Source organism: Bufo bufo, chromosome 9, assembly GCF_905171765.1.
Source record: "Bufo bufo chromosome 9, aBufBuf1.1, whole genome shotgun sequence".
NCBI classification, from domain to species: Eukaryota; Metazoa; Chordata; class Amphibia; order Anura; family Bufonidae; genus Bufo; species Bufo bufo.
This window is the reverse complement of record NC_053397.1, coordinates 8,261,055-8,277,175: the sequence shown is the minus strand read 5'-3', so window position 1 is coordinate 8,277,175 and position 16,121 is coordinate 8,261,055. Positions and strand designations below refer to the sequence as shown.

Sequence of the window (16,121 nt, the reverse complement as noted above, 5' to 3'; positions counted from 1 at the left end):
AGATCGACACCCATTGATGGACCGCGCTATTTTTTGGGCGCGGTACATCGATGATGTGTTTATGATCTGGCAGGGCGATATTCATGATCTGCAAGAATTGTTTAGATTGTTGAATAACAACACCAAGAACATAAGGTTGACATACAAATTTGATACTATTAATTTCCTAGATGTACAAATTCGGAGGGGGGAAGATGGTTCCATCTTAACGAATGTATTTAGGAAGCCCACGACTGTGAATTCCTTTTTACATGCTTCTTCATCTCCCCCTCCACAGATGATCAGATCAATTCCAATTGGACAGTTCCTAAGAGGACGTAGGATATGTTCCACCGATCATAATTTTGAAGAGTATGCGAGTGACCTGAAGCAGCATTTCTCCAATCGTGGATATAGCCAACGTTCCATCAAAGAAGCCTATAGGAGGGCAAAATCGTGCCCTCGCTCTGCTCTTCTTTATTCTAAAAAACAGACGCTTAGGGCAAATAAATTATCATTCTAGATGGTCTGAGATGAAGACCTGTTTAGAAAAATTTTGGCCAGTACTTTTGATGGATCCGATTGTTGCGAGATATGTTGCTTCGGGCCCTTCGATGGTGGCAAAAAGATCTAGAAATTTGAAAGATCATCTAGTAAAGAGCCTGTATACAAAACAGATTCCTCCGATTTTCCCTGGGATTGGAAAACCCAAGTGGAGCTTTGTCCCTTGTGGGAGGTGTTCGGGTTGCACCAATATGGAGAGGGCCACTGAGTTTTGTGATGTTACTGGTGAGAAGATCTTTTGAATTACCCATCGGTTAACGTGTTCCAGTACAGCAGTGGTCTACTACGCAAAATGCCCATGTCCAAAGGTGTACGTGGGCCTCACTACAAGGGAATTGAAGGTCAGGGTGCGTGAGCATGTTCGAGATATATTTCATCTGCTCTTAATGAAAGGGATGTGACTAATTATAAACCTGTTGCCAGACATTTCAAAATACATCATGCTTGAGACCCCAGGGGTTTGAAACTTCGGGGAATAGATTGTATACCAAAAAATATTCGTGGTGGAGACATCTCAAAGAAACTTTTTTCAATTGGAATGTAAATGCTTTGGAAACTGAACACACTGCGTCCAAATGGATTAAATGAGTCCTCTGGCTTTCCGTCTTTCTTCTAGGCACCTCCCGGGTCAGCACATGCCATTTGTTTTTAATTAGGTTTTAATCGTTATTATTATGAATTAACATATGTAATTATTTATTATTTATGATTGTGATATCATTGTATGAAATTAACCACTTTTTATACACCTTTAGGCTCGATTGCAACATATTCCTGGACAAAAATGTATTATTAATCAAAAATTATTATTTCATCATTTTTTGATTCTGTACTTTATTTTCACTGGGTTATTATATTTTATATTTTTCACTTTTTTTTTTTACTTTATTTATATTTATCTATAGTTCATTACATATTTGTAATCATGCGATTTATTGTTCATCACTTTTGATACGGTATTGTTACATATCATGGATTTACACCACGGTTTCACACATTGTTACATTGATTATTTTTATTATTATCCATCTATATAATCATGTTTGTTATCACTTATTAGGGCATTAAATTATATTTTGTTTTTTCAATGTACTTTGAGTGGGATTATGCCAGACCTGCGCATGCGCTATTATTCATTAGATGCCGCTGACATTTATCCCGTGACTATCGTGGGATTTGCCAGAGGCATCATGTGATCGGCTGATGAATCACGTGACTGATTTGTCACGTGACACGTCACGTCACACATATGCGGCCTGCTCTATAGGAATTCTATTGTCCAGGTGTGTGTAATTTGTGATATTAGTATCTAGCATTATGATTGGTTGTCATGAGTATTTAGTGTGCGTCCTGCAGTGATCACTCCACCCCCAGACGAAGGTTCGCCGAAACGCGCGCCGGGGTTGGCGCCATCCCGCAAATAACGATCCGTGGCTCCATTCAAGTCAATAGTCCCGCAAAAAAAAAATGACTGCATATGGAATGCATCCGTATGTTTTCTGTTTTTGCAGAACCATCTATTGAAAATTTTATGTCCAGCCCAATTTTTTTATGTACTTACTGTTTAAACATTATTGTATGCTTCTGTTTGAGATCCGCAAATAACGGATCAAAAAAAGAAACCAAACGGAAAAACGGAACGGGAGCAAAAACACTACTGAAACAAAAAACGGATCCGTGAAAAACGGACCGCAAAATACAGAAAAAGCCAAAAAGGTTGTGTGCAAGAGGCCTTACTCTGTCTGATTTTGATAAGGTATTTGCCGTGGATTTTCATTCCTGTCCATTTTCAACTTGAATTTTGGATGCGGAATCCACATCAAGAATGGACAGGACATTTTTTTACTGCGATGGAAAAGAAAAAACAATGGAGGAGATTTATCAAAACTGGTGCATTTTTTAGAGATCAATGGAAAATGAAAGGTGAGATCTGATTGGTTGCTCTGGGTAACTAAGCCAGTTCTACTTTACACCAGTTTGATAAATCTCCCGCACTGTATCTAAGCCTATTATGTGAGATCCACTCAGATCCACACGTGACTCCAACCCCCACCCTGAGCCTTCCTATCTTATTGGTACCTGTGATGTATTTTCGGCGCTCAGTGAATATCGGCTCCTCTGTGCACATTCCCTGTTCTGCACATTATGTCAGCCTGGATGCACTAATAGCTTCCCACTGAACATCCAGATTTACACGTCTCAATCCAGATCTCCCCAGAATGGTATTAACCTCCTGCAAGGGAAGCAAATCACTGCTGCACCTGTTCACCTCCAGATAAACATGCAGGGTCTGGGGGCAGCAGAAATCCAACCTGAAGCCCTGTCAGCAGAGCAACACAGATCCATGGACACACAGAGCTGAAAGCTGGAGCAAAGCCTCCATCAGCAAAAAATGGCGTAAAAATCTTTGCAAATGACCCCCACTGGGTCCATACTTTACTTATCCTGTACTGATCCTGTATTATACTCCAGAGCTGCACTCACTATTCTGCTGCTGCAATCACTGTGTACATACATTACTTATCCTGTACTGATCCTGAGTTACATCCTGTATTATCCTCCAGAGCTGCACTCATTATTCTGCTGGTGCAGTCACTGTGTACATACATTACTTATCCTGTACTGATCCTGAATTACATCCTGTATTATACTCCAGAGCTGCACTCACTATTCTGCTGGTGCAGTCACTGTGTACATACATTACTTATCCTGTACTGATCCTGAGTTACATCCTGTATTATACTCCAGAGCTGCACTCACTATTCTGCTGGTGCAGTCACTGTGTACATTACATTACTTATCCTGTACTGATCCTGAGATATCCTGTATTATACTCCAGACCTGCACTCACTATTCTGCTGGTGCAGTCACTGTGTACATACATTACTTATCCTGTACTGATCCAGAGTTACATCCTGTATTATACACCAGAGCTGCACTCACTATTCTGCTGGTGCAGTCACTGTGTACATACATTACTTATCCTGTACTGATCCTGAGTTACATCCTGTATTATACTCCAGAGCTGCACTCACTATTCTGCTGGTGCAGTCACTGTGTACATACATCACTTATCCTGTACTGACCCTGAGTTACATCCTGTATTATACTCCAGAGCTGCACTCACTATTCTGCTGGTGCAGTCACTGTGTACATACATTACTTATCCTGTACTGATCCAGAGTTACATCCTGTATTATACACCAGAGCTGCACTCACTATTCTGCTGGTGCAGTCACTGTGTACATACATTACTTATCCTGTACTGATCCTGAGTTACATCCTGTATTATACTCCAGAGCTGCACTCACTATTCTGCTGGTGCAGTCACTGTGTACATACATCACTTATCCTGTACTGACCCTGAGTTACATCCTGTATTATACTCCAGAGCTGCACTCACTATTCTGCTGGTGCAGTCACTGTGTACATACATTACTTATCCTGTACTGATCCTGAGTTACATCATGTATTATACTCCAGAGCTGCACTCACTATTCTGCTGGTGCAGTCACTGTGTACAAACATTACTTATCCTGTACTGATCCTGAGTTACATCCTGTATTATACTCCAGAGCTGCACTCACTATTCTGCTGGTGCAGTCACTGTGTACATACATTACTTATCCTGTACTGATCCTGAGTTACATCCTGTATTATACTCCAGAGCTGCACTCACTATTCTGCTGGTGCAGTCACTGTGTACATACATTACTTATCCTGTACTGATCCCGAGTTACATCCTGTATTATACTCCAGAGCTGCACTCACTATTCTGCTGGTGCAGTCACTGTGTACATACATTACTTATCCTGTAGTGATCCTGAGTTACATCCTGTATTATACTCCAGAGCTGCACTCACTATTCTGCTGGTGCAGTTACTGTGTACATACATTACTTATCCTGTACTGATCCTGAGTTACATCCAGTATTATACTCCAGAGCTGCACTCACTATTCTGCTGGTGGAGTTCATGCAGAGAAGCTGTCCTTTAATGTTCCCATTATTTTAGGGGTGACCCCTCCAGGGTTGATACCAGGCACTGTAAATCCCAGATGACACTGTCCCTTCCGTCCCATACTGCTGTTATAAAGGGGATCAGCCCAGATTCCATGTCGTTCGACAGTCACTAACGGTAACAATGTATCGGGAGCGTTATTATGAATACACATATCCAAAAAGCCTCTTCTCCTTGTGAGGACCCTGATCCCACGTTCCGTTCAAACAAGTGAAGATCGCTTTTCACTGGAGAAGACAGATGAGAAGTCGAGGTCAGTTCTGTGTATTGTGGGAAATCATTAAATTGCTGCAGCCTCGGTCGGTGCTGGAGACTCGGGACATTGCACATCTCCAGGTCCTGTTCTTCACTCACTGTATGGAGGCAATCACTCATCCAGTCTGGGGACTGATGAAGGGGAACAGGATGAATCACTCTGCAAATATTTTGTTTGATTCCCTCCAGTCACATCCAGAGCTGCATTCACAGAGGCTGAAAACCCTCCACAGATCTAAAAATTGTCACAGCTCAGGGTGAGAATAGTCTGTCAGCTAAACCCATCAGCAGCTCTCCTGTCCGGATTGTAACAATGTATCAGTCTGGAGTACAGGATGTTTATATCACAGAGGATTGTCTTGACTGGATACATTGTAACAGGTTCTCAGCTGTGAGAAGTTAGGTCTGTAAGATGAGTCTTATATCATACTATGAACAGTGGGGTGTGTTAGGCTACTTTCACACTAGCGTTTCTATTTTCTGCTATTGATATCCGTCATAGGGTTTCAATACCGGAAAAAAAACGCTTCCGTTTTGTCCCCATTCATTGTCAATGGGGCCAAACGTAGCTGAACAGAACAGAGCGCTCCAAAATGCAATTCCGTTCCGTTCCCATAACGGAGAGCAGCGTGCTGCAGTTTGCTTTCCGTCCTGGGCTCCGGAGCAAAACGGATCCACAATGACCCACAATGCAAGTCAATGGGGTCAGTTTTCTCTGACACAATAGAAAACGGATCCGTCCCCCATTGACTTTCAGTGGAGATCATGACGGATCCGTCTTGGCGATGTTAAAGATAATTTAACCGGATCCATTCAGAGCGGATGCAGACGGTCGTATTATCAGTAACGGAAGCGTTTTTGCAGAACCCTGCCGGATCCAGCAATAACACTCGTGTGAAAGTAGTCTTAGACATGAAGGGGTCGCTCACATGACAGCATCCATACTGTGGGGTGAGGTTGAGCGGCCCTGAGGTCCTCTTTTACGTCCATCTTTCCCTGCCACAATGTGACCCATTATTTTATTTTACAGTCTGAAGAACCGTTTATAAAGAAGAAAACCGTAAAAAAACGAAATGTCTGCGGAGGACGAGGGCCACAAAATAGTGAAGTCTGTGCAGTAACGAAGAAGAGCGAGCAATCTGTGCGACGATAACAGTCCCAAAACAACAGAAACGCCACCGCCTTCATCATGTCTTCCAAAATTCTGTGACATTGGAACGCAGACAAATAAGCGAGAAATGATCCGTCCTCAGCCGCTGTCAAAACTCAGACAAAATGAAAACAACACAAGGAAGCAACACGAGGAGCACGCAGACACTCGGGGTACAGGATAATGACACTCGGGGTACAGGATAATGACACTCGGGGTACAGGACAATGACACTCGGGGTACAGGACAATGACACTGACACTTGGGGTACAGGATAATGACACTCGGGGTACAGGATAATAACACTGACACTGGGGGTACAGGATAATGACACTCGGGGTACAGGATAATGACACTGACACTGGGGGTACAGTATAATGACACTCGGGGTACAGGATAATGACACTGACACTCGGGGTACAGGATAATGACACTGACACTCGGGGTACAGGATAATGACACTGACACTCGGGGTACAGGATAATGACACTGACACTCGGGGTACAGGATAATGACACTGACACTCGGGGTACAGGATAATGACACTGACACTCGGGGTACAAGATAATGACACTGACACTTGGGGTACAGGATAATGACACTGACACTCGGGGTACAGGATAATGACACTGACACTCGGGATACAGGATAATGACACTGACACTCGGGGTACAGGATAATGACACTGACACTCGGGGTACAGTATAATGACACTCGGGGAACAGGATAATGACACTGACACTCGGGGTACAGGATAATGACACTGACACTCGGGGTACAGGATAATGACACTGACACTCGGGGTACAGGATAATGACACTGACACTCGGGGTACAGGATAATGACACTGACACTCGGGGTACAGGATAATGACACTGACACTTGGGGTATAGGATAATGACACTGACACTTGGGGTACAGGATAATGACACTGACACTCGGGGTACAGGATAATGACACTCGGGGAACAGGATAATGACACTCGGGGTACAGGATAATGACACTGACACTTGGGGTACAGTATAATGACACTCGGGGAACAGGATAATGACACTGACACTCGGGGTACAGGATAATGACACTGACACTCGGGGTACAGGATAATGACACTGACATTCGGGGTACAGGATAATGACACTGACACTCGGGGTACAAGATAATGACACTGACACTTGGGGTACAGGATAATGACACTGACACTCGGGGTACAGGATAATGACACTGACACTCGGGGTACAGGATAATGACACTGACACTCGGGGTACAGGATAATGACACTGACACTCGGGGTACAGTATAATGACACTCGGGGAACAGGATAATGACACTGACACTCGGGGTACAGGATAATGACACTGACACTCGGGGTACAGGATAATGACACTGACACTTGGGGTATAGGATAATGACACTGACACTTGGGGTACAGGATAATGACACTGACACTCGGGGTACAGGATAATGACACTCGGGGTACAGGATAATAATACTGACACTTGGGGTACAGGATAATGACACTGACACTTGGGGTACAGGATAATGACACTGACACTCGGGGTACAGGATAATAACACTTGGGGTACAGGATAATGACACGCTGACACTCGGGGTACAGGATAATGACACTGACACTTGGGGTACAGGATAATAACTGACACTCGAGGTACAGGATAATGACACTTGGGGTACAGGATAATGACACTGACACTTGGGGTACAGGATAATGATACTGATACTTGGGGTACAGGATAATGATACTGATACTCGGGGTACAGGATAATGACACTGACACTTGGGGTACAGGATAATGATACTGACACTCGGGGTACAGGATAATAACACTTGGGGTACAGGATAATGACACTGACACTCGGGGTACAGGATAATGAGACACTGACACTCGGGGTACAGGATAATGACACTGACACTCGGGGTACAGGATAATGACACTGACACTTGGGGTACAGGATAATGACACTGACACTTGGGGTACAGGATAATGACGCTGACACTCGGGGTACAGGATAATGACACTGACACTCGGGGTACAGGATAAGGACACTGACACTCGGGGTACAGGATAATGACACTGACACTCGGGGTACAGGATAATGACACTGACACTTGGGGTACAGGACAATGACACTGACACTTGGGGTACAGGACAATGACACTGACACTTGGGGTACAGGAGACACTGATGCATGAGGCACGGCAGGCAAAATACTCAGGGTTCAGTTAACTATTCTGCTTTGTTGTGCCTCATACCTCACACTTTGCCATGGAACCTCACACCCTTGTCTTATACCTCCCAGGACTAATCCTCCCCCCGTCTCCCGTCACCTCACATTCCCCCTTGACCCGGAGCCTCACCCTATGACAGGACAGGGCCTCTCACCCCCCCGATCTGTGTCGGGGTTCCTCTTCCTCAAACTGATGATCACAGTCCAAATGTTCATAAAAAAGATGACAAGTAAGATTCACTGAGGAACCAGCGGTGCCTTCCCCCAGCCATGTCACCGGAGGCGCCGCTCATCTCTGAGACCCACATATATGAACCTGTGCGCCTCCTCCTCAGCTCACACATTAATAATCTGCTTAGCAGATCGGACAATTTCATCAGCAGAGGATCAGCGCGGCCGCCCGCCCCACAACCGCCAAATAATCGTCCGGGTTTCATACCGGACACTGCCTTCTGCATTCACTGGGAGGAGGGACAACAAGTCCAACAACCATCAGAGGATGAAGATACTTCAGGATTAAACAGAGCAAATAATAGCATCATACAGTGCTCATATAACAGTGTCATAGAGTGCTCATATAACAGTGTCATAGAGTGCTCATATAACAGTGTCATAGAGTGCTCATATAACAGTGTCATAGAGTGCTCAAATAACAGTGTCATAGAGTGCTCATATAACAGTCATAGAGTGCTCATATAACAGTGTCATAGAGTGCTCATATAACAGTGTCATAGAGTGCTCATATAACAGTCATAGAGTGCTCATATAACAGTGTCATAGAGTGCTCATATAACAGTGTCATAGAGTGCACAAATAACAGTGTCATAGAGTGCTCATATAACAGTGTCATAGAGTGCTCATATAACAGTGTCATAGAGTGCTCATATAACAGTGTCATAGAGTGCTCATATAACAGTGTCATAGAGTGCTCATATAACAGTGTCATAGAGTGCTCATATACAGTGTCATAGAGTGCTCATATAACAGTGTCATAGAGTGCTCATATAGTCATAGAGTGCTCATATAACAGTGTCATAGAGTGCTCATATAACAGTGTCATAGAGTGCTCATATAACAGAGTCATAGAGTGCTCATATAACAGTGTCATAGAGTGCTCATATAACAATGTCATAGAGTGCTCAAATAACAGTCATAGAGTGCTCAAATAACAGTCATAGAGTGCTCAAATAACAGTGTCATAGAGTGCTCATATAACAGTGTCATAGAGTGCTCAAATAACAGTGTCATACGGTGCTCATATAACAGTGTCATAGAGTGCTCATACAACAGTCATAGAGTGCTCATATAACTGTCATAGAGTGCTCATATAACTGTCATAGAGTGCTCATATAACAGTGTCAGAGAGTGCTCATATAGTCATAGAGTGCTCATATAACAGTGTCATAGAGTGCTCATATAACAGTGTCATAGAGTGCTCATATAACAGAGTCATAGAGTGCTCATATAACAGTGTCATAGAGTGCTCATATAACAATGTCATAGAGTGCTCAAATAACAGTCATAGAGTGCTCAAATAACAGTGTCATAGAGTGCTCATATAACAGTGTCATAGAGTGCTCATATAACAGTGTCATAGAGTGCTCATATAACAGTGTCATAGAGTGCTCATATAACAGTCATAGAGTGCTCATATACAGTGTCATAGAGTGCTCATATAACAGTGTCATACAGTGCTCATATACAGTGTCATAGAGTGCTCATATAACAGTGTCATACAGTGCTCATATAACAGTGTCATAGAGTGCTCAAATAACAGTCATAGAGTTCTCATATAACAGTGTCATAGAGTGCTCATATAACAGTGTCATACAGTGCTCATATAACAGTGTCATACAGTGCTCATATAACAGTGTCATAGAGTGCTCAAATAACAGTGTCATAGAGTGCTCATATAGTCATAGAGTGCTCATATAGTCATAGAGTGCTCATATAGTCATAGAGTGCTCAAATACAGTGTCATAGAGTGCTCATATAACAGTGTCATAGAGTGCTCATATAACAGTGTCATAGAGTGCTCATATAACTGTCATAGAGTGCTCAAATAACAGTGTCATAGAGTGCTCATATAACAGTGTCATAGAGTGCTCATATAACAGTGTCATAGAGTGCCCAAAAAATAGCTTCATGTGGTGCTCAAATAGCAATGTCATATAGTACCCACATAACAGTGTCATATAGTGACACAATAATAGTGTTATACAGTTCCCAAATATTAATGTCATACAGCGCTCAAATAATAGTTTCAGAGAACCCATATATTAGTGTCATAGCTTATTATTAGAATCTCTTGCTTACTTAACAGTGTCATACAGGCCCCATGTCAAATAAATAATATCACACAGAGCCCGAGCAATAGTGTCATACAGTGCCCGAATAATATTATCATATAGTGCCAAAATAGCAATGCTCTACAGCACCTTAAGATAACTGCCATACAGGTCCATGTCATGTCTATAATAGTGCCACACAGTGCTCGAATACCATCGTCATATAGGGCCAAAATAGTAGTGCCATACCGTGTCCACATACGAGGTGCACACAGTGGTCAGAGCCATGCAGGACAGACTGGCCAGGCACTTACAGTCTCTGCTACATCGGTACAACTGGGCGGTATGATCTTGGGGTATGGACCAGCACTGGCAGCACCCTGCCCCCCGAAATTAGATATTTCTCCTGAAATCCATTTCTTAGTTCTATCTGTTCCTGGAAAAGTTGGATAATATACAATATGGCTGCCATTACATTACGTCTCCCACATTGTTTCACCTGCCTTGTCATGTAGAATTGTTGTAGCAAGTGATACATTCAGCATCTGGGAAAGCTGGGTGCCCTCTGCTCTTAGAGCTGTAACAGCAGCCATATTGGTTATGATTACCCAGCTTTTCCAGAACCAGATACTGCTATGGGTTACAAGGACTAATCATGTTCCAGAGACCGGTCCAGGCTTAAAGTGGAACTGTCATTCTGTTTTTTATTTGTGTAATATATGGGGGCAGTGATACTGAACATTTTTGTAATATACTTTAATTACTGAAATCGTACATTTCTATTAGAAAAATAGCTCCAAAGTGGCCCATTTTGAGCCTTCGCAGCGCTCCTCTGTCTTCTGTTTACATAACATTGGAGACTAATATTGACTGTGTTATGTAAACAGAAGACAGAGGAGCGCTGCGAAGGCTCAAAATGGGCCACTTTAGAGCTATTTTTCTAATAGAAATGTACGATTTCGGTAATTAAAGTATATTACAAAAATGTTCAGTATCACGGCCCCTACAGATTACACAAATAAAAAACAGAATGACAGTTCCACTTGGACCCTATGAAAAGCCGCACAGTCTTAAACGACCCCTGTATCACTTCTTAAGGCCTCTTTCACACGGCCGTTTTTTTTTCCCGTTTACTGGCCGTTTTTTGCGGTCCGTATACGGTCCGTATACGGAGCCATTGATTTCAATGGGTCCGCAAAAAAAACGGAATGTACTCCGTATGCATTCCGTTTCCGTTTTTCCGTTTTTCCGTTCCGTTTTAACATAGAACATGTCCTATATTTGGCCGCAAATCACGTTCCGTGGCTCCATTAAAGTCTATGGGTCCGCAAAAAAACGGAATGCATACGGAAGTGCATCCGTATGTCTTCCGTATCCGTTCCGTTTTTTGCGGATCCATCTATTGAAAATGTTATGCCCAGCCCAATTTTTTCTATGAAATAACTGTATACTGTATTTGCCATACGGAAAAACGGAACGGAAAAACGGAACGGAAACGGAAACAAAACGGAAACAAAAAACGGAACAACGGATCCGTTTAAAACGGATCGCAAAACACTGAAAAAGCCATACGGTCGTGTGCAATAGGCCTAAAGGGAATGTCACATCAGGGCGGCCGAGCTCTGGAGGGTCTAGAGGTCAACACCCAGCTTTCCCAGACGCCTAAATGGCAAAGCAGCCTAAATATGGAGGGGTGCAGATGTACCGTTCAGAGGCCTGGGAAAGCTGGGTGACTTCATTAGTGATGGAATTCACCGCATCACAACTGCCTGTCATTCCTGAAAACCGATGCTCCATGCGAACTTGCAATTGCATTAAAAAAAGATCTATGCTTGCTGTCAGTGGATGGAAACGTTCATTGTACTGACAACACTACAGGTCTGGAAGCAGCGTTGTGATCAGGACAGGTTTTTAGCCTCTGGATGTGGATACGAATTCCATTCTCTGACAGCATGCAGAGGATGAAATTGGTGAAGAATTGGGACACAAATCCTATTAAACAGCTGCAGAGCATTTCATCACAGACAACGAGCTCCATGTCCAGAAACCTGAACTGATTATAGTAAATGACTGGATCACCAGTGTTTAGCATCGTCATCATGGTTAGCATCTCTGCTTGTTGCCAGTGAATAGAATTCTTATTTACACAGACCCTGAACTGATTATAGTAAATGACTGGATCACCAGTGTTTAGCATCGTCATCATGGTTAGCATCTCTGCTTGTTGCCAGTGAATAGAATTCTTATTTACACAGACCCTGAACTGATTATAGTAAATGACTGGATCACCAGTGTTTAGCATCGTCATCATGGTTAGCATCTCTGCTTGTTGCCAGTGAATAGAATTCTTATTTACACAGACCCTGAACTGATTATAGTAAATGACTGTATCATGAGATCATGTTTAGATATGACCAGGACAGGTATGCAGCTTCTGGAGGTGAAGAACTCATATTCCATTCACTGACTGCAAGCAGAGATTTTGAAGACAGTAAAGAAGGCCAGTGAGTTGCAGAGCTCTTCATTACTGGACCTCTGGTGTCCCCATTCTGAAGACCTTCGTCCATTCGTCCAGTTGCCCCTGGTTTGATATAAATGTCGCCCGCGATGGCGGCGGACGCGTTTCCGCTGTGCGACGTTCTGTGGCCCATCGCCGGAGGGCTTGTCATTGCCTTGGGTTATATAGGAATAGCATTACAACTGGTGGTGGAGTCACCAAACTGAGTGACTAAAACTCCCATCATTTCCCCTGGGAGTCTTCGCTCCTCTCCCTCTGATCCTCAAATCTCTACGAAGTTAACCCTTTCCATCCCCTCACCCTGTCCCATCTCAGGGGACACAATGGAACCTGCAGAGAAGTCTGAGCAGGTGGAGGGGAATGTAGTGTAACAGAGGACCCCATGCAGTGCAGGACTACAACCCCCAACAGATGGATATACAGGTGTATAGACAGACAGACGTCGGTTATTTCCCAGTAGTCGGGTCACACAGGTAGATGACGCTGCCCCCCGGGAGGAGCAGACCCCCGGCCCCGACTGCAGACCGTGCAGCGGGTGAGCGTGGCCCTCCGTCCCCTCCCCCGCCCTCCTCACCTGCAGTCCGCCGGTCCCGGGTTCCCGGTCCTCCTCCCCCTGTGTATGCGGGCACTGAGCAGGCGGTGGTGGGCACAGGATGGGGCTGGAGATGGGCACGGAGGTGGCACGGAGCAGGAGAGCCGGACTGGGCACCAACATTGAACGTCAGAGACTTAGAGACCTGGTGATGAGCGAGAAAATCCCTCCTCTTACAGCACAGAGGATGGAGGAGGGAGAGCTGAGGATGCACTCAGGAGGGAGAGGTGAGGATGCACTCAGGAGGGAGGGCTGAGGATGCACTCAGGAGGGAGGGCTGAGGATGCACTCAGGAGGGAGGGCTGAGGATGCACTCAGGAGGGAGGGCTGAGGATGGAGGAGGGAGAGCTGAGGATGCACTCAGGAGGGAGGGCTGAGGATGCACTCAGGAGGGAGGGCTGAGGATGCACTCAGGAGGGAGGTCTGAGGATGGAGGAGGGAGAGCTGAGGATGCACTCAGGAGGGAGAGGTGAGGATGCACTCAGGAGGGAGGGCTGAGGATGCACTCAGGAGGGAGGGCTGAGGATGCACTCAGGAGGGAGGGCTGAGGATGGAGGAGGGAGAGCTGAGGATGCACTCAGGAGGGAGGGCTGAGGATGCACTCAGGAGGGAGAGCTGAGGATGCACTCAGGAGGGAGGGCTGAGGATGCACTCAGGAGGGAGGGCTGAGGATGCACTCAGGAGGGAGGGCTGAGGATGCACTCAGGAGGGAGGGCTGAGGATGCACTCAGGAGGGAGGGCTGAGGATGCACTCAGGAGGGAGAGGTGAGGATGCACTCAGGAGGGAGGGCTGAGGATGCACTCAGGAGGGAGAGCTGAGGATGCACTCAGGAGGGAGGGCTGAGGATGCACTCAGGAGGGAGGGGTGAGGATGCACTCAGGAGAGAGAGCTGAGGATGCACTCAGGAGGGAGAGCTGAGGATGCACTCAGGAGGGAGGGCTGAGGATGCACTCAGGAGGGAGGGCTGAGGATGCACTCAGGAGGGAGGGCTGAGGATGCACTCAGGAGGGAGGGCTGAGGATGCACTCAGGAGGGAGAGCTGAGGATGCACTCAGGAGGGAGAGCTGAGGATGCACTCAGGAGAGGTGAGGATGCACTCAGGAGAGAGAGCTGAGGATGCACTCAGGAGGGAGGGCTGAGGATGCACTCAGGAGGGAGGGCTGAGGATGCACTCAGGAGGGAGGGCTGAGGATGCACTCAGGAGGGAGGGCTGAGGATGCACTCAGGAGGGAGGGCTGAGGATGCACTCAGGAGGGAGGGCTGAGGATGCACTCAGGAGGGAGGGCTGAGGATGCACTCAGGAGGGAGGGCTGAGGATGCACTCAGGAGGGAGGGCTGAGGATGCACTCAGGAGGGAGAGCAGAGGATGCACTCAGGAGGGAGAGCAGAGGATGCACTCAGGAGGGAGAGCAGAGGATGCACTCAGGAGGGAGAGCAGAGGATGCACTCAGGAGGGAGAGCAGAGGATGCACTCAGGAGGGAGAGGTGAGGATGCACTCAGGAGGGAGAGCAGAGGATGCACTCAGGAGGGAGAGCAGAGGATGCACTCAGGAGGGAGAGCAGAGGATGCACTCAGGAGGGAGAGCAGAGGATGCACTCAGGAGGGAGAGCAGAGGATGCACTCAGGAGAGGTGAGGATACACTCTGGAGGGAGAGGTGAGGATGCACTCAGAGGAAGGATGCACTCAGGAGGAGAGTTGAGGATGCATTTAGGAAGAGAGGTGAGGATGCACTCAGGGAAGGGAGAGGTGAAGATGCACTTAGGAGGAGAGGTGAGGATGCGCTCAGAAGAGGAGAGGTGAGGATGCATTTAGGAAGAGAGGTGAGGATGCACTCAGGGAAGGGAGAGGTGAAGATGCACTTAGGAGGAGAGGTGAGGATGCACTCAGAAGAGGAGGGGGTGAGGATATACTCAGGGGGAGAGGTGAGGATGCACTCAGGAGAGGTGAGTATGCACTCAGGGAAGGGAGAGGTGAGGATGCACTCAGGGAAGGGAGAGGTGAGGATGCACTCAGGGAAGGGAGAGGTGAGGATGCACTCAGGGGAGGGAGAGGTGAGGATGTACTCAGGAGGAGAGGTGAGTATACACACATAGACATCTTCTGTTTTGCGGCTTTGCCTCTGATATTTGCGTTGTGCCTTGTCTTTTATATGCAGATTTCTCCTGTGTGATGGCGGCTCCTCCGTCCGGGCCCCGTCCCTGAAGGACTGTTTAATATTAAACAGCTGACATTACCAAAGGAGAGACGGGCTGTGGGCACCTGGGGCCTCCGAGGGTAATTTGTACAAGAAGAAACACAGAGTTAATTATTAACTATTGATTGGCAAAGTCAAGGAGAAGCCTTGGAGGACATGGAGGCGCCATTACCTGCCGCGCCGCCACCCGCCCTGAAAGGTTTAGAGAAGTTTCCTTATTCTTCCAGAAATCTGAGTGTTTTTTTTAGTACAATTTCAGCAAGTCTGGGAAGGGGTCACATAGATTCATGACTATATGGCGGTAAATGGTGAAGGC

General features: G+C 45.9%; 1 protein-coding gene across 1 annotated transcript in view; it reads right to left on the bottom strand.

The window, feature by feature from the left end:
* Positions 1-13,666, bottom strand: part of CNTN4 (contactin 4) — a 212,306-nt gene extending 198,640 nt beyond the window's left edge. Inside the window, exon 1 of the mRNA XM_040406994.1 lies at positions 13,591-13,666. The gene's annotated coding sequence lies outside the window, so the exon portion shown is untranslated. The remainder of the gene's footprint in view (positions 1-13,590) is intronic.
* Between the last annotated feature and the right edge of the window lie 2,455 nt (positions 13,667-16,121).